This window comes from Sinocyclocheilus anshuiensis, unplaced genomic scaffold (genome assembly GCF_001515605.1).
Source record: "Sinocyclocheilus anshuiensis isolate Anshui unplaced genomic scaffold, SAMN03320099.WGS_v1.1 scaffold685, whole genome shotgun sequence".
In the NCBI taxonomy this organism is placed as follows: domain Eukaryota; kingdom Metazoa; phylum Chordata; class Actinopteri; order Cypriniformes; family Cyprinidae; genus Sinocyclocheilus; species Sinocyclocheilus anshuiensis.
In genome coordinates, this window is record NW_015539864.1 from 105,999 (window position 1) to 125,288 (window position 19,290).

The 19,290-nt window shown below is 39.0% G+C and overlaps 1 protein-coding gene across 1 annotated transcript in view; it reads left to right on the plus strand.

The window, feature by feature from the left end:
* LOC107684973 (teneurin-3-like) overlaps positions 1 to 19,290 on the plus strand; it is a 323,878-nt gene that overhangs the window by 37,482 nt on the left and 267,106 nt on the right. The window lies entirely within an intron of this gene.

Here is a 19,290-nt window from a genome sequence, read left to right on the forward strand (position 1 = left end):
GAAAACGCCAAAAAGTGGGTAGTTCCACAATTAGTTCTGGTACTATGAAAAGGTTCCTGCGGTGCGAAAGGCCCTATTATCAAAATTCAATTTTTGCCTCCATCGCTGCAGTCCTCTCGTAGCAGCGCGGGCCGTTCAACCAATCCTCCTCTCTCCCTGTCTCATCATCTGCTGCAGAAGGGAAAATAGTCTTAAATGTGTTTGGTGAGAAGCGACCACCGCATGACTAATGAGCCCTACAACCCTGCAGAGAAGCAGCGCTGCAGCAAGCACCCCAGCATCTCCAACCCTCCGATGAGTTTCCACCACAGGGACTGCAGGGTCTGGGTCATGTGGGTGGGTCAAGCATTCTGTGGTTGGGTAACTGTCTCTCTCTGTACTTAGGGTCTGATGGGCAAATGCGATTACAGAATTGACCCCCTCTACTTCATGATGGTTCATAGGAAATGGAATGAGACTGTGTAGGTGTGTTTGTTCCTGTTGTAGGTTCTGTCTTGTCTGGGAAATCGGTTACCATGTCTACTTTCTGATTTTTTTTTTTTTTACAACTTCTGAACTCTTACTAAACTAAAGATTTATATCATTATTTTATTTTGTTTTGTTGTGATGTGGTGTGGTGTGGTTTGGTTTGGTTGCTTTAAGCTTTAGTTAATTATTTCCAAATTTAACAAGAGTGTGATTTAGATCCAGACATTTGCCATAAACCAGGAAAGGCAAATTAAATGTCTTCATCCCTAAAAAGTGTTAAAAAGAAGAAATAAAACCTAATCAACACAAATGATTATAATGTAAATATATTTTTATTTATTTGAAAGTCTGTACTTTGTAAACTATTTTTTTTAATTAACTATTATGAAAACCATATTCAGTGAAGAGCTAAAACAATGTCTGTATATGGCAGACTGGTCAAAAGTATATTGTTTTAATGCAGTGCCAGTGGTTAATATTCCCCTTAGACTTGTCTAAATGAATAATAAAAAAAATTTATGTCTGATGCTAAGCCTGAAAAGTCACAACTTGTTATTAAATGGGCTTGTAATATGACACATTTCTTCTCTTCTTGCTTCCAGCACAGTAATATGTAGCAAGCTGCCAACAGGCTTAGAGGGTTAGAACAAAGTACAATAAAGAAATACTCATCAAAACTGTTTTTTTCATTCTACCCTAATTGACAATGCCACATCTAGAATAAACAAAACAGCTAAATAAAACCATTGTAGCACAAATGACTAAATTATGTACAGTTCTACAGTTTTTTTGACATAAGCATAAGATGTAAGTACTGAAATAAAGATATGATATAAAAAAATCATTAAATTTAAATCTGACAAATATAATAAGGTGTGAATCATTAAAAAAAAACTTCTTGTTGACTGTGCTGTTTATTTAGAACATTGACAGATTAAAGACATGACCGACAATAATGCAAAACTTAGTACACTCTTTTTATACCATAGTGTCTCGTCCGAGAGTAATAACTGTGCATAAACAATCTTTGCATCAGCTGGGAAAACAAGTGATGTGACTTACATTACAGTATGCCCTTTTTCATTATTGTTATTATTATAATTGAATGATCATTGTTATAATTTGATCGCAACTGCATTTTTAGGCTCTTCTTACTGCAAATGTCACTGTTGATAGTTAGCAGAACTCATTCAGCATGTTTTCCAGTGCTCTCTGTGATCATTTGTTGAAGGGTATTTATCCAATCCTATTGAAAATAATGGTCCACTCACATTAATTTAATTCTATCTACTAATGCTAATCTAACATAAATACCTCTTGTTTGCATTTGAATGGGATTTGACCTCCAACCCTACACTTTATTTTAAAACGGAAAAAGCGGGGCAATTAGCTGAGCACAGCCCTGTCTTTCCCAGTCTCCTGAATCGTCCTGCCTCTGCTGAAGTTCCATTAATTGCCTTCCTTTCTCATTCAGTTGTGTTGGCCCAATTGCAGAACAAACATGTTTACAATCTGGACCCATTGCACAATTCACAAATTTAAGCTCTCGGTTGCCCAAGCCTTTGCCTCTGGATGGGAACTGCCGACGAGTACTCGCATCCCAGTTCTCATTTGTATAGTATCGCACAGAGGTTATTATTTACCTCTGTTCTGGCTGGAAGCTCGAGGGACAGTCCACCCATATGAGCTTGCAGCTTATAGATGGAGTTGTCCATCTGTTTAGACAGCAGGGATGGAAATTATGCGTTTTACAAGGCAAACTTAAAAGAGGTGTCCTCCATTCTCTTTATTTATATAACTAAAGCATTTATGGGAAATTGCAACAGTTTTTTTTGGTTTGTTTGTTTGTTACTCACATTAGTCTTTCAGTCCAGTGAGAAATGAAAACCGTTTTCTTCAGCAATATTATACCATGTCGAAGTTCAAAGCACACTGACCAGATTTACAGGACGTGATACTAGACTTCATCCCACCGTCGAGGAAGTGGAGGTGTCATAATGTTCATAACCCACACACACACCTCAATGATAGGATGCCACTTCCCTCACACAAGATGACCAGATGGTATCTTTAGTGTTGCCAGGTTATCTAGACCTGAGGATGGCAGCAAAAAGCATCACTCATATGGATCTTACAATTATCATGATAAATTTGGCAATAAACTATCAGCACTATCATTCACTTTTATTCATTCATATTTGTATCATGTAGCACCGTGCCCTCATTGCCCCAAGCGATACCATTTCCCCCTCATAAGTCTTGAGTGCACAGCAAGCATTCTCTCCCTACTCTTTTTTTTTTCTCCGTCCTCTTTTCTTTTTTCAAAAATTGCATTTGGTTTTACAGTGATTCCTCTACAGAGACGTTGTCAGCTGTTCAGATTTGGTACACACACACACACTCACACACACACACACACACACACACTCTTAAACAAGGCACAGAAAGAGTGAAATGGTCAGGATCTATTAAAAACCTCAAATACAGAAGAATTATGGTCGGGCAGGTTAAATCGGTAGAGGAGAGGACAGGGTAAAGAAAGATTTTAAAAGAAGTGGGATGTAGGGCCTCTGAGTAAGGATGGCATGAATACAGTGGAGAATAGGACTTTGCTGACAGCGTTTATGTAATTTAATCTGACCATCTGGGGGAAAATCAAACTAATTTGAAGAGCTCGAGAGGGAGAGGGAGGCAGCCTCTAATCTGCTCTCACAGCCACATTGATATTCAGGAATGCACAAGTGCCACTGAAACACCGAGCCTATAACAGCTAGACGCTCTCGACACTAAAAGCCCAGTTGGGAAAACACAAAAGAAGCAAGCTGTGTTACAACAGCGTTAAGGAAGAACAAAGTTTTTGTCTGTTTTTTTGTCTTTTTTTTTTTTTTTAATATATAGCTGAAAGGCCACCTATGTGTGATACATTTACACTTCTATCCTTGTTTTTCCTGCCCTGATAGTATTGAGATTTATTACAACAATAGATTACAACAATACCTTATAAAATCAGAATGATGTGCTGAATGTGAAATATCTTAGGAAACTATGTCTGTTATTCAACTGGAATGCTTGACCATACGGAGACATTTTAAGTATTCATACAGTTGAAAACTGACTTAGTCAATGAAAAAGAAAATGCAGTAATTTCATTAGAAAGAGCCATGAAATGAAGATGAAGAAAAGCTATGAGTAAATTAATTAATTATTATAAAAGGGATATAAAAGCCATTATAAAAACACTTTTAATGAACACACATTTTATATTAATGGGCCAAAATGATATGTTGCTTGGAAACTGCAAACACTCCGTAGTTATGTCCATGAATTATATTTCTTAAAATATTCAGCTTTTTTATTAATGATGTATTATATTAAACTTTTATGAACATATTAAAATTGTATACTACTTTACCTTGTTAAGAGAAGCTTTTTTTGTAACATGGATTTTATGGCTTAGTTGACTGTCTCAAAACAAACATTTGTGGCTGGTTCCATAAAATACTTAGACTACTCTTACAAGTTAGTCGTCTGTTTTAAGACTGCTCATAACTTTTTAAGTCAGTTGCATAAAAACATAGATTGGTCTAATTTGAATGAGAAAAATATGACTGGGTGGACCTGCGTAAGCCGAGTATGTGCCATTCAGATGTTAAATGCTAACAGATAGCTTTCTCCAACTATTATAGACCTCCTTGGACAGTACGTGCATGTCTTAATATCATGGGTGAAGACACTCTCTCTGACATGGCTGTCCTATGGTGTGCGTGGGTGCCCTTGCCTTTTGGCAATGGTGTGGGCGAAGCCTAATGGGAGCAGCACACGGTGGCTGACATGACAAACGGCAGGGGGCTTTCCATAACCAGGCTTGCCGTTGACGCTGAGGGCCCCACCAGCCCCTAAATGCCTTGTTACTCCTGCGGCTTTCTGTGTAAATGCTGAGGATTAATTAGCCGCACCAAAAATAGAGACACCAAATGCAATTTTTGAAAAAAGAAAAGAGGACGGAGAAAAAAAAAAGAGTAGGGAGAGAATGCTTGCTGTGCACTCAAGACTTATGAGGGGGAAATGGTATCGCTTGGGGCAATGAGGGCACGGTGCTACATGATACAAATATGAATGAATAAAAGTGAATGATAGTGCTGATAGTTTATTGCCAAATTTATCATGATAATTGTAAGATCCATATGAGTGATGCTTTTTGCTGCCATCCTCAGGTCTAGATCTATCTATCTATCTGTCTGTCTGTCTGTCTGTCTGTCTGTCTGTCTAAAATTAAGCAGCATCTTCACTGTGAATTTACATTGAAATTTTCAGTTTCTGACAGTTTATTCAGAGAATTGAGTCAAGTCTATTACTCGTCCAGCTTCCCTAATTCCTTTGCCCCTTACTGTACCCTCTGTCCATACACATATACCCCCTACGAGCAAGTCAAATGCCCATGCAGCCCTTCCCCGCCACAACCCATTACAGCACAATCATACGATCACAGAAAGAGCAATTTGAGTTAGCAGCATGTAGTGGAGCTGCTCTCTTCAAGTGCTTTGTGTCTTTGCAGGCCTATTGATTTTAATATCATATGGATGGGTTCATATCATCTGTGGTGAGGAGCTTCAGATATATTAGATGTCAATGACACGGCTCATCTTTGAAGTCTCTGACCTGTGTTTGCAACACACCGTATTTTTATTGTCCTCCCGTTAGATCACAAAATGGCTTCTTTTATCGTTCCCAACTCTGATGGGATGGGGAATCAGACGTCCAGAAGCACGTTTCTTAACCACGTTAGGTGTAGTGGTTCCCCTGAGTCACATTCAGTGGGAACGAAAGCTCATAGTAAACGGACAGTGTTGTTCTCAGCTCTGAAGCGGGTGAGAGTTTTCAAGAGGGTGTTTTATAACGAGAGCCGGAGAGCGTATACATGTTTAATGTTGGCCTCTCTTCCCGTATTCTCCTCTCTTATAATGCTTTCCCTTGCGTTAAAGAGTGAGATTGAGAGGCACCCACTTCAGCGTTGTTTCAGCCCTCTGGAATGCTCTATAGAGGAGGAAGACTCCATTTAGTGGCTGGAGCGGCAGCCACAGTGAGAACCTTTCAGCATGGAGAGGGAAAGGGGAGAGGCTCTTGGAGTGGTTAGTCTGCTCCCTGCTTTGCTGAAACATGCTGCATTGTCCTCCAGAGACCTTTCTTCCTCCCTCACTTTGTCCCTGTGTTCTCAAGAGTCGGAAGGGAGGAGTTTGGAGTGGTGCAGCGGACTCGCCTGCCCTCTCAGCAATACACCGAGGCCCCCCATGAACCGATATGGAATCAGGGGTCTTGTTTATGAGCTCCAATTGTTTCGAGGTTGCTCGGTCTCCAGGTCCGCTTGAAAATTGTCTTTAAAGTGGGCTGCTTGCTCCCCTCAGATACCCTGCCCCCACTTCGCATCTTCCCCTGATGGTCCTTGGGAAGCCAGGTGTCTGGGATTGTCTCCAGTGTTTTACCTCAGCTAGCTAACAAGCTCCCCCTGGCCCTGGAGGAAGGCCCGTTTTCCCTGCTGCCCATTCCCATAATGCTGTTTCATTATGGTCCCCACTGGAGCATACACAGCCATTCACAGAGCAAACTTCTGATGGCTTAACGACCGGTGCGGAAATGTTTTCTCCGAAAGATACTTTTTCAAGTGCCTTAATTTGAGTTTACATTCAAAGCCGTTTCCTTTGGGAAACTTGCCAGCGGTCCTGTGAAACTTTTTTCTGCCCTTAGTGTTCAATTGTATGAGACCAGCACTTTAAGCAATTACAACTTATCAAGAGAGATTTTTCTTTGTTATTATGGTTCATGCTGTTTGCTGTTTTTTTTCACAGGAAATATTGAAGCCTGACAATGCCGAGATCCATTAAAAGTGATACAGCAGGGAAATTGCACACATCGCACGATTCGAGGGCCCTAATGGTGGCAGTTATATCTCAAATATCAATCAGTTTCTGTTTACTAAAATGGATGATTCTCTTAGCGCAAGTGACTATCCATTGCCCCATTATCCTTAATGAGCAGCTGCCAGTAGACACTTTTCCCATTTGTGATTTCTTCCTCAAGAACCCCTCTTCGTCAGCCAGCAGGACACTCCCATTTTGGAACACACATCCACTAGAATTAATTAGCCCCTAATGGTTTCTGTCATTTAATGCAAATGAGTTTTACAATTATCGTTTTGTTATCGCTCACGGAGTGCGCCGCTGTTCGCCTTTGCCCTCTCAGTGACACCGTTACTCCATTACCACATTTGACACTCGTTCCTCTGGGCCAAACCATTGCAATGACTCCAGTCGTGTATCTTCCCCTGCGTCAAGCGGAGTGAGCCGGCCCCCTTTTATCTGCCCAGTCCATCACGACGCTGTACTGTTTTTTATTTGTACCCCCATGCATCAGCTCCATTAAGGGCTCCGCGTTTGCGAAATTGACTTTCTGTTGTTTCTCTCGACATCCCCTGTTGTTACTATTACAGGATGTATCTGCTGTGTCCCGAAAATGCGTTTTGCACCCTGTTTGTTGACCATTCAGTGTCTGTTATTCAATCTTTAACAAAAGGTTTGGAGGAGGGATCCCAACTGCTCGATGGCAGCACCCCTGCAGTAAACTATCAGATCCGTGCGAGGTCAAGCTCACAAAGTGCTCACCTCTGCTATCAGTGTCCCTCTCTACACTGCTGATGACTCTATGTGGAGGCAAATGATTCCTCGGACTCATGCTGTTCAACTCCGCTTCCCCCTCCTTCCTGTCATACCACTTATACATCCACCTCCAACAGGCATAAGTAAAAATATTAAATAAATAAAAAAACAAGGTTTGACCTTTAATAAAGGGAGCTTCGAATGTATGTATTTTTGTGCCATTTCTATAGAAAGGTGCCACTTTCTGTCTGTGACTTTGAAGTTTAGCTGTGGTTGTCTGAATGTTTAAGGTGGGTTAATATTTTTAGTATGATGTGGGGGCGAATCAGAGCTCCGTGTGACATTCCAGTCTCCCCCAACCAGAAGTCAGGGATGCTGCACAGACTGCAGTACCAGTTGTCACTTGTTGTCACTTGGAACATGACATACGGATGCTCAGGACCTGACGGCATATGTGACGCTGGCCTGCCAAAAGCATGCTGGCACTTTTAGGGCCCTGTTTTTTGTTCTCTCTTTTTTTTTTTACACCATTAGTCACATTTTCCTCTTGGCTTGGTTTAGGCAGTCTCATCACTCCCTTCTCTGCTTATATAAAGTACCTTGTAATTTATTCCTTTTAGTTCACTTTACATTTCATTGTAGTCTTAGTTCCATATACAGGATTCTCAAGGACCTGGAACAGTCATGAAAATAAAGAACTATATTTTTTGTGATTGTCTTTGCTAAGTAAATGCATTTACACAACCTCTGTGCTACAATACAAAGTCTTCATTGTTTTAATAGGACAACATAATTATTGGAATAAATATTAGGATTTTCAAGGTTTTAGCTTTTGAGAATATCTTAAGGTTTTACATAATGCAGAGAGTGTGTTAATGTATATGATAAAAATTAAATCAGGAAACTAGATTATATAAAATAACCCCTGAGTATGAGTTGCTGATGTAAAAAGATTAATTAATTGATTATTGCATGTTTGTTCATTTATTTACTTATATGATTATTTAAAATTAAATGGAAAAATCATGGAAAATAATTTGGTCTGGGAACACTGTATATGTTGTTATAAGGGTTACAGAAGACCATGATACTTTATAATGCTTACATATCCTCTTTTAATCTACAGATTGATACTTTTTAGTAATATTTTTTTATTCTGTGCAGCCTCTCTGATTTAGTCTTTCAGTGATCGGACCCATTTGAATATGTCTGCCATCTCTGCTCTTGTTGACCTTTGTTGAATTTATCGGTGAGCAATCAAACTAGCTTGCAGCAGACTTGTATTAATGCTCTGTTTGTTTAGTATCGCAGCATTCTCAGAATGTTCTTCAGCTTGAACAGTGGTTACATCATCATAGAACTTAATTAATGTCATAATGCACTTGCTTGGCCCAGTTGTGTTGGCCATGTGTAATATGATATAAAGATGTAATTGGTCTCTGCTGTTTTTAGTATTGCTGCGTTTCCCTTTACCCCCTTTGGATGGCGGTTGACAGATTGGTCATTACCTCTCAGAGGGCCCGAATTAGCGCCATGTTTAACGGCACTAACACAATTGAATCCTTTAATGATACCCCAGAGTGCAATGTTCTAGTGTAATGATACTGGACATGCTTTTTTTCCCTTATACTCTGTCCATCTTTCTCTCGCTCTCTGTCCTAGTCTAATGCATTGTTGTCCTAGATAGTATCTCACATTTTGATGATGGGCTGCATTAGCTGCTTAAACACATCTGACTTGTCCATAACACACTGTCTGTTCCTGTTCCACTTGAAATAATTGATCAGACACTCAAAGGGAAGTGCAAGTATCAATATTAATTAGTGCTGTCAGTCGATTAAAATATTTAATTGCGATTGATCTCCTAATTTTTTTTTGGTAGTTAATGCATTAACATTCATTTACCTTAAATAAAACCAAATAATATGAGTAATTCTGCAGGCAATTTAAGTGGATGACACTCATAGTAGAATAAATGTGCAAATAGACAAGAGGTACTTTTATGCAATAGTGCCGGTCTCACTAAAACAAACTAATTATAGATTTCTCAACACATGGAAAATGCAAACAATCTACAATAATACAATTATTAAAAGTAACATCTTGCATGTAAATAAGCTGCTGCTGCTGTGGCCTGCAAATTATTCTTCTGCTGGTGCTTGAAAATGATTTCTATTTGTTTCACTCGTGAGTGATATTTCACATATTCAATTGGGATAATACTTACATTTTTTCCATATACAAATAATTATTGATAGAGTCTGGGTTAGATTTATAAATAGAAGTCTTGTCTGGGTTAGATTTATAAATAATTTATCATTAAAGATGCTTTTAGTTTTCAGAAATAATACAGAACAAAATTGGAAACATTGGTAAAATTGATTAAATGCATCTAAATAAATACTGTTTATGTAAATGTATAAATAAAGGCATACAACATATTTAATTAACTGCATTAATTAGCGCATTAACTAATATTACTAACAGTTAAATTTATATGTTACATTTATATATTACTAAATAAATACTAAACTAATATATTGTTGACTAAATGAACTAAATGTGTTTACTAAGGTGAAATCAGTTTTTCCTTTGGTATTTGAATTGAATAAATACATTATATTAATAATATATCTACATAAAAATATAAAAATAAAGCTATACAACATATATAATGAAATGCATGAATGAATACATAAGCTATTATTAATATTATACAAATGAATACATTATTGACATGAACTAAATGTATTCTTTAGAACAAGGTAAATTAGTTATTTTTCTCTTTTGGTATTTGAAAGCTAAGGTATTGAAATCCAATTTGAAAGAACAACATGGTTTCTCGAATGTGAGATGACCTTCCTTCATTCGAATCAAGCTCATGCCTTCACTATAGAGTAAAACGATCGTAATGTGACCCATGCAATTGGCAAACATGAAACGCTCGCTTACTTCACTCAATAAATAAATAAATCACTATGTATCGCAATACTCTGGGCAAGGCAACACATAAAGAATCGTGATGTTTTGTTACTCAAGTATTGTGATAATGTTGCACCACAGAATCCTTGCCAATTACAACCCATAAAACAACGAGAGAAATAGAGCTCATGCGCCGAGTTGTTTAAACAGACTCCAAAGGAGCAGGAAAGTGCACAAGATGTGATTTTGCCCCAAAATCTATTATGATTAGCTGGGATCAACAAACTATCCCCTCTATCCTAGGCATTTAATGCCTGGCTCTGCCTGTCTCTCTGGACCGCTTCCTCTACATTGAAGTGCTTCGAGGCAGGCATTTATGTGCTTAATCTAAGCTATCCCAAAAACACATCCATACCACCAGCAGCCCTGAAATGTTCCTATTTTGTGTTTGGCCATGTCAGAGGCATAAACATCTCTTATTTATATGATTGGAGCCAGGCTTATGTTTCCCAGTCTGGAGGTTTTGAGCTGGATGTGAATAAACCTGAGCTAAACCGCAAAGGCTGGGCTGGGTAAGGTAACTCCTGTTCCCTGCCGGGAGTGGCCGGGGCGGCGGGGCTTCTGATGTCCGGCCTAATTGGTTAAGCATTCAGTACAAGCCCACGTCGCTGTGATCGGATTTCGGCACGGGCACCAATCCTCTCCTGATCAGCTCCACATGGTCTTCTTGTCTTGACAGCGCCACGACAATCTTCCCATCTGCTTTTCATTTTCCATCCTTCCGTATCACTGCTATCTTTTTCATGGAGACATTCTTATATTTTTAGACCCCTGGATGATTAAATGAAATGCTATATGCTGTCAATAGACTGCAACACAGCATGATAGAAAGTGGTTAGTGCATATGTTTTAAAATTTAATCCTTTGATTTTTATGAGTTGCTTTTTCCCACCTCAACAAGATTTTCCAGTTTCCCAGGTTACACAAGCCTCCTCCACTGTGCAGGGCACATCAGAAGGGGAGAAAAGCCTTTGTCTGAGGTTGAGCTGGCCGAGTCAACAGCTAATTTCCCTCGACGGCAGGTACACGCCAGCCAAGCTCTCTTACTTTTTTTATTTCATAATACATGTATTGATTTTGCTGTGAACGCCCCCCATCACAGAGCAAGTCATGTAGTCTCTACACATCTGCTTGTTTGATCAGGTCGAGGGAGGTAATGCATATAGTAGCATCTGTATCAAGGTATTCTACAATGCCTGGAGAAAGCTGTCTGTTAGCATTCCGATTCATCTCAACTGCAATTGCTCATCTGGTAAATAAGCCGCCTAAAATCATCAATTTTTGCTCATGGGCACTCAGTTCTGGGACCCTCTTTTAAGTTCCACCCTTTTCACATTTCGGGTGTTCTCAGAAATGGAAGTCATCATTTTTGAATAAACTTGATTGTGATGAATGAAAAGACAATTTTTTGCTTTTTAATTTGGTCCAATAAGAAAAAAACAAAAGCAAAGTGTAGGTAATAAGGTAATATAACCTGAAGTATAGTGTTATAAATGTACATTACAATAAAAAAAAATCAATATATATATATCGAAGCAAATATTCCCAAGACAGACAGCATTTATGGGCCAGATGGTGTAGTTACACTATGGCATCTACCAGCAGGGGCTAACAATACTAACCAAACTTTGACCCCTTGATCTGTGCATTTTTTATTTATTTATTTCTTTATTTTTCTTGGAAGAACCGGAAAGTTATTATCTGCATTTCAATATGCTTTACTTGCATGCAGAGGGGGAATAGAATAACAATGGCGATTTTGTGCGAAGTCACAACAACTCTGTAGTTTCATTCTAAGAGAGAAACTTTGCCTTTTTGAGGAGGTTTTTTATGTTCTCTATGGTGCAGGTCTCTGAGAGACTTTTTCAATAATGCCTAACTGCAACAGATAGCAGCTCCACAGTGAATACTGCAGATAAAGCCAGTAAAGGTTATCCATCCATCACCACACACACATTGATAGAGCTGCACAGTGGGGCTGAGTGCTGTTGTGCGGAGGACCACAGGGCCTGAGGAAGACTCACTGCGGTTAGCTCTTACTGTACTGTATTCTCCAGGAAAGCTTTGATATACTATACTGATATCCCACTACGGCTGGTGCTTAGACACACAGTCCCTGGAGTAGACGCCATTATGCACGACCACATGTCGCAGCGTTGGGTTTTAACCAAACAATAAAGCTCGTCTTTTACCTTAAGATGTCACACACCGAGATTTCCACTTGCTTGATGTAGCTACAGGCACTCAACGGCCGAACACCAAATTCAATGGAGTGACTTTCGTCTCTACAGCAGAGTTTACTATTTGTTTTCATTGTTGATTACTCGCTTACGGCTTCAACAGCTCCACATGCTTTTGACACATTCATGTTTTTAGAGGTCATATGAAGGCTGAATTTAATTCAGAGTTACCATGCACATGTTTTTGAGACCCACTGGCAATTTTTCCACGCACTTGTAAACCCAACTTCATTTTAGGATAATATCTCACAACCTCTTTTTTGATTTACAAAGGTACCATTTTTAAATCACTGATGTGATGTATCTGTAAAAGGAGAGTGCTGGTTTACAGCTTATTCACAGTTTTTTTTTTCTTCTCTACATCTACATCTCTGCATGCCAACAAAAAAGAGAGTGACTCTCTAGTATCCACCGACATATTCCTCATTCATACAAGTGCTCTTGATGTCTAAAATGACAGGGTACTTGAAACAACTATTCATCAGCGCACCTGGAGTACAAACACACACACACTGTATTGCTTTATCTTTGCACTTTTCCATTAATTGATAATATTGACACACACATTATACATGGTTATTTTCATACAGTAACATGATAGATATTATGTTTCTTATTTTTTATGTATGTATTTCTATAGTTTTTATTTTATTTAGTTCTTAGTGGATAGCAGAATGCAGCTCAGAGTCATTCTATTTTATATGGATATACTGTTGGCATTGAGATGACTGTCAAGTGCTACTTGTCAAAGTAGACACTTCACACTTCAGTAAAGCCCAAGTATCCTTTACACCGTCTGAAGGCTGGTGTTGCTATTCACACAATCCATGTCTTACCTGTTTGTGTGTGCTTGTTTCTGCATGCATGCACTTGTGTTTTTAGCTGTTTTAACAGCATATCGGCGTCTTGCTCTGACAAATCTTTTTAAGCTTTTGGCCCAGATGTCCTGAAGCTCTGCCAAACTGTAGGAATCCTCCATATCTCTGTTGCATTGCTGCTTATCTCCATGAACAATCACCATTACATGAGAAATCACCTCAAAGGCAAACTTACGCCAAACAAATTATAACATTTAAAGTTGTTCATCCTGAAAAAAAAAAAAGTATGTTATATGGGATATTTACCCCATAACACACTATGAACATGTTTGTCCAGCCCCAGAAATGACCAAAAAAGACACTAGAAGATTACCATAAAAGGAGTCCATGTAACTTGTGCATCATTTATTCTCAAGCCTTGTGCTAAGTTTTTGTGAGAAAAGACCACAGTTTAAGCCATTATTCATTGGTATTCTTCCCCTCCAGTTATAACTCCTCCCATCGGAATTGTGAACAGATTTTTTGATTGGTGTAAAGAACATAGATCAAATAGATATAAATAACATTCAAAATAATTATATTATATTAATTTATTCAGATGCACCTGTATGTACATTTATATATTTATTTTTATTTTATTTCACACTTTTAAACCAACAACTGTGATCACTGTGAACTCTCATTGTATGGAAAAGAGCTGCATAAAGATTGTTCAGAATAGTTCTTTTTTTTCTTTTCTTACAGAACAGAAGAATAAAAGTCATAAGTGTTTTGCACAACTTGAAGATTAGTAAATAATGACAAGTTTTTTTTTAGGTGAGCAACTTCTAGTTGAAAAGATTGAGACATAACAGGCATTGTGATTCAAGAGCAAGAGAATCATGCAGTATTTCCCCTGTCTGTGTCTGCTTACATTTTCTTCAGTTTACATCCAGGAGTTTAACAATGATCTATAATGTTCTGCTGTACTTCAAACACATGCTTACAATATACTCCCACACGATTCTGGTTTTCTGTATCCGTGAGGGAGTATCTGAGACCTAGCTGAAAGCGACCCATCCCAGCCCTTCCACATGTGTCAGCGCTCTTTCTTCCAAGTGCTAGAGGATTTATCCGTCTGAGATTTAGAGGTCTTAAAAAGTGTTAAACGGGTCATTCTAAGCTTAAGTAAATACTGCTAAGAATACATGTATGCCGCTGTCAGTCTATGGTTCTACAACTTTCTGGCACTAACCTAGTGAAATCTATTTTGTGACACCCCAGAAGTGTTGTCCCATTTATCCAGTAGGCTGTATTAAAATGTGTCCGAGAGCAACTGGTTTTTGAGGTTGCTCAGCACAGAGTGGTTTTGGATGTAACTTGTGGTTTAAGAGGTGGTTTAGTCAATGCACAATAATCTTGGTGTTTAACTGTACAGGTACAGATGTAAAAATCAACTGGACATTTATAGCTTCATTTCCAGAACTAGAAGGCTACGGCCAAATGCGTTCTATCAGTGGCATTAGCTGTAAGTGATGATGGCATTACGCTTCTTGTTATCCCGTAAAAAGAGCCCTCTAGGGCTGATTCTACTTTAGATTGACTCCGATTAGGAATGATTGTGAGATTAGCGTACTGGTCAGTACAGTAAACCCTAGATCAGCCATTTGGTTGTTCTGTCTCCTAATGAAGAATCTGTTTCTTCTCAGTGCCGTATTGTGCAGTAGTTTGAGTCAAGCACTTTGTTCTGATGATTCAATTTAATCTTCCAAAGAGCAGAAATCAAACAGGACACACTGGGCGGCAGTCACAGGACGTTCTTCAGAGAATAATTGTACCCTTCAAGCTTCAAACTTATTGATTGTTTCATGTCCTGTGAAAATAACTCATAGGTGGAAAGGGAGTTAAATCTGCCAAAGTTTCTTGTCATCACAAGTGGGACTGTCTCGGATGTGCAGCCGTTTCAAATCAACCTAGAACGCCGTGCGCTGATGAGCAATTAGAAAATGGTTTACATCGTTGCAATCATCAGCCATTATCATAATCAACTTCAGAGTGAAGACAGCCCTTTACCAACACCACCCTTCCCCACAAAAGAGCACTCGCTCTCACTACGAGAGGAGATTTGCCTGTGTGTGTGAACAAGAACACCCAAAATGGTCCCAAAAATAGTTTTAGTTTGGTCCGAGTCTAGTCCACCCTTCTCATCTACATAAAACTTTTGCAAATGCCCGTGAGCCACCCACATCACTGACAGCACAGTAAATGAAAACAGCGTTTTGCTCTACTGTACTGCATTATTTACTGTCTCCTAATGGGTCGTCCTGTTTAAAGCGTGATGTGGTTTAATTCTGCATGACACTGAGGTGTTGAGACTCAACCTCCTGCTCTGGGGTCAAGTTCCTATTTTGGAGCATCAGTCACGCTTGCTTCATCCTGGTGGCCATATTGGAGTTACATCAGTCTCAATGGCCCCTCATTTCGACGTAATGGCTTCTCCATGGGAAATTAAAGCTTAATTAAACATGCAAGGCAACGAGACACCATTGTGCTACAATATTTGACTGCCTGTGACCTGACAGATTCATTATCTGAGAGAGTTTCTCATTTTTATGACACACTCCTCTGTGGATGCACAGGCTCTGATAAGATCTGCTTAATGGTCCAGACAACATGCTGCCTGCCTGCAACAAGAATATGCATTCACTGTTTATCTCATTTACAGATTGCACAATGGAGAGCAGGTTTAATTGAGTTTGAGTGGTTTGATGTGGACTGGGAGATACTGTATGTGTGTGAGAGAGAGAGAAAGAAAGAGAGAACTTCTGAGAAAAGCTCCCTATTGTTATGTTTGACTTTAGTTGGCAGTTAGCTACATTGTGGCAGTTTTGGCTTGGAGCAACATGAGCCTTGTATACAAACACCCAAACGCACAATCTTGCCCATACAAGCATACAAAAGGTCACACTGTAATGCTACTGTTGTTGGATATGCAAATATATGCAAACATATAACGGCTCTCTTATTATTACTAATCTTTCTAATCTTATGCTCACCAAGACTGCATTTATATTATGTAAAATACAGTAAAAACTGAAATATTGTGAAATTATTTCATATATTTTAAAATGCTATTTATTTCTGTGAGGACAAAGCTGATTTTCAGCAGCCATTACTCCAGTCTTCAGTGTCAAATTCTTACTATAGTCAAGACATTTTCCCTATGGCGGAAATTTAGAATTAGGCTTCAAATATATTGATGATATTCTTGTGCCTCAATATTTTTATTTGTCTGCCAGGCAATTTTTTTTTTCTTGTCCTCCAGGCGAAAATTGAAATGTACTACAACATGTTCTGCAAAAACCACACAGTTCAAAGTATTGTTCATGTCAAAGTTTCATACTTTGGGTTAGAGATTTGTTCAAATCCTCAAACCAAAGTTTAACCATGATTCTTTGCATTAGAAAGTTCCTCTAATAATTTCAAGGTTTATTTTAAATAAAGGTAATCACCCTAATAAACTCCTGTCCTCTGATCAGATAATAACATGCATACAGACTTAAATACATTGACAGCCTACAAGCACAGATATAGTATTGAAAAGGATTTGAATGTTCGTTGGGCAAAGGCCGTTAGTGCTGTCATTGGAATTATCTTAATATTCAATAAACCAACAACAAGAAGGTTAGAGTGACTGACACAATGCATATGTTTATAATTAGAGGATTTGCACCTTGGCTATTGTTTGCTTGTCAGGAGAGCAATTAAACATCACAGGCCCAGAGACACTATGACGGTCTGTCTCTGCAGACAGAGTCAAGGGTATTTTCCTAACTCAGGTTTAGCACAGTCTGCGTACAACAGGGGTCCTCCTTCACGATGACATTTATCCTAGTCAGGGTGGAGAACAGCATTTGTTAGCAAATACAAGACCCCTTCATGCACTCAGCACCATTATTATTGTTATTACTACTTTGAATGTGCAAATTTTTAAAAGTACTTTGAAGGATGTAGAGTGTCGTGTTTACTAATTGCTGTGTGTCAATATGCCATTAACTCTGTGTCGGTGCCAAAGAGCTGTTTGGATAAACTTAAATGGAATCATCTACTCACTAATCAAAAGTGGCTGTTTGGTGTTAAATGCCAGTTTGAAAATGAGTTGCTAACTGTGAGTAGCATTTTTCACTCTGAGGGGCACTGTTCCCACTCATAGATATGACAGTTCCCATTGCTTTGCCCTGCACATGTCTGTCATTCTATTGTTGTGCAGCAGTCTGATAGTGAGTTTCAAGTGGATCACGCAGTGAAGAGAATTTTTTCGCTATGCATCAAATGGATGTGCCTTTCATAAACTGGTTTGTGTTTAATACATAGACATGCACGCATGCAAAATTGAGAGATAAAAGTAAAGTGTCCACAAAAGCTATCTTACTCAACAGGCAGTAAACAGCCTTGTGCTTCAGGCCTCAGATTTGTAAAGGGTCTCACAGTTATGGATAAGTGCCATGTACCCACAGGCAAAAATGGCTGAGTGGCTGAACCAGACGTTGACATTTCTTAGAGAATTCCAGTCCTCAGCATCTCCAAGAACCAATGCCTAAGAGTGAGGACAACTGAATGATCAAGTCAAGTCTTAGTCTCATGTCACTTTTCCAAGTTAAATCTCAAATCCCTTGTTAATAATTGTGTATAATTAGTGGTTTGGCATTATGAACTGTATTCTAGAACAATTCATTTATCTATTAAAGATGTTTCTAGGGATTTTCTTGTTTATTATTGAACTAAAAAAAAGCATTTTATCTTTATCTTTGGTAGATTATCCATAATCCATTTAATGACTTAAAAACAAACTTTAGGAATTTATTTTTTATTTTGTAAATGCCACTTAACATGAAATGTCTCTTCATTTTCTCAACAGTAAATCAATGGATAACTGTGCTAACTGGGATTTGTCTTAATGCAGTATTCAAACATTTCTCCTTGAAGACTTCATTGAACAGGTTCATAAGCACTGTATGTCTGTGCACTTCTGAAACACTACGTTTTCCTTAATGTTTCTTAATAGTAAATGCTCAGGAAGTACGCGCTTTGAAACAATCGAAAGTGTGTTACTGCTGCTTTTTCACTGTATCCTAAGGGAAGGAATGCTCTTTTTAAGACGATGGAATCCTTACAGACTTCCCTTGCTCTCTCCCGGTAGAGCAGAGGCCTCTAGAGTGTGATGACTTCATTAAATGAGCACTAGAGGACTGGGTTAATCCCGTTGCCTCCGGAGACAGACTGCACCTGGTTACCCTTCAGCATTCAAGAGAATGTATGCTAACCATAGCTAACATTTCCCCCCTTATGCACACACACACGCAGGCCTATGTACACACAGTTCGACGTAGTCAGTGGAGTCTGTTTGCAAAGAGGGATCCGATTATTTCCTGTTTCCATCCGACATGTTGTCAATTACGGCCCGGCGCCCAGCCTAACAGGACACTTCAGCGTTACCAGCAAATGACCTTACACTGTTCAAACAATTAGCCCAAAGAAAACATTGTCCTCATTGATTTATCGGCCATCCTGACTGAGAATTCTCTAAGTGGGGAGAGAGGAACGTTTCTCTGTTCATGCCGCCATCATCTGGAAGCCTTGAAGTATGAAGTTCCGCATGAAGTTCACAGGAGAGCCACGGTGGTGACAGGTCTATTTAGCACAGAACTCACCATCAACCGCCAACTAACGCTTACTAAGGGATGTGTGTTTACAATCAACAGGACTGTGATTCTTTTATGATAGTGATTTCTATCTTGGAATCTGAGAGAGAGAGAACAAAAGTTCACTGGCAGTGAATAAAAGCCTAAAAATCCTTAGAGCTAGAAGACTGTATATCTTCAAGGATAATGCTTTATATCCGTAGCAATTAGGGTTTCTTCCCAGAGCCATGGACTTTGTTTTTCTTATGTGTTTGTGCACTTTTCCCAGCACTCAGGGCCAGAACTCTGGGCCCCCACTTTCCGACGCACACCATTTTTCATTCAAAGGCTGTTTTTCTGCGCCAATACCCACGTCTTTGGAACCTTTATTAAAAGCACCGTACTGATCGATCAGCATCATTTTTACTCCAAAAGAAAAGAAGAGAAGAGACATAGAGGGTGTGAAAGAAAA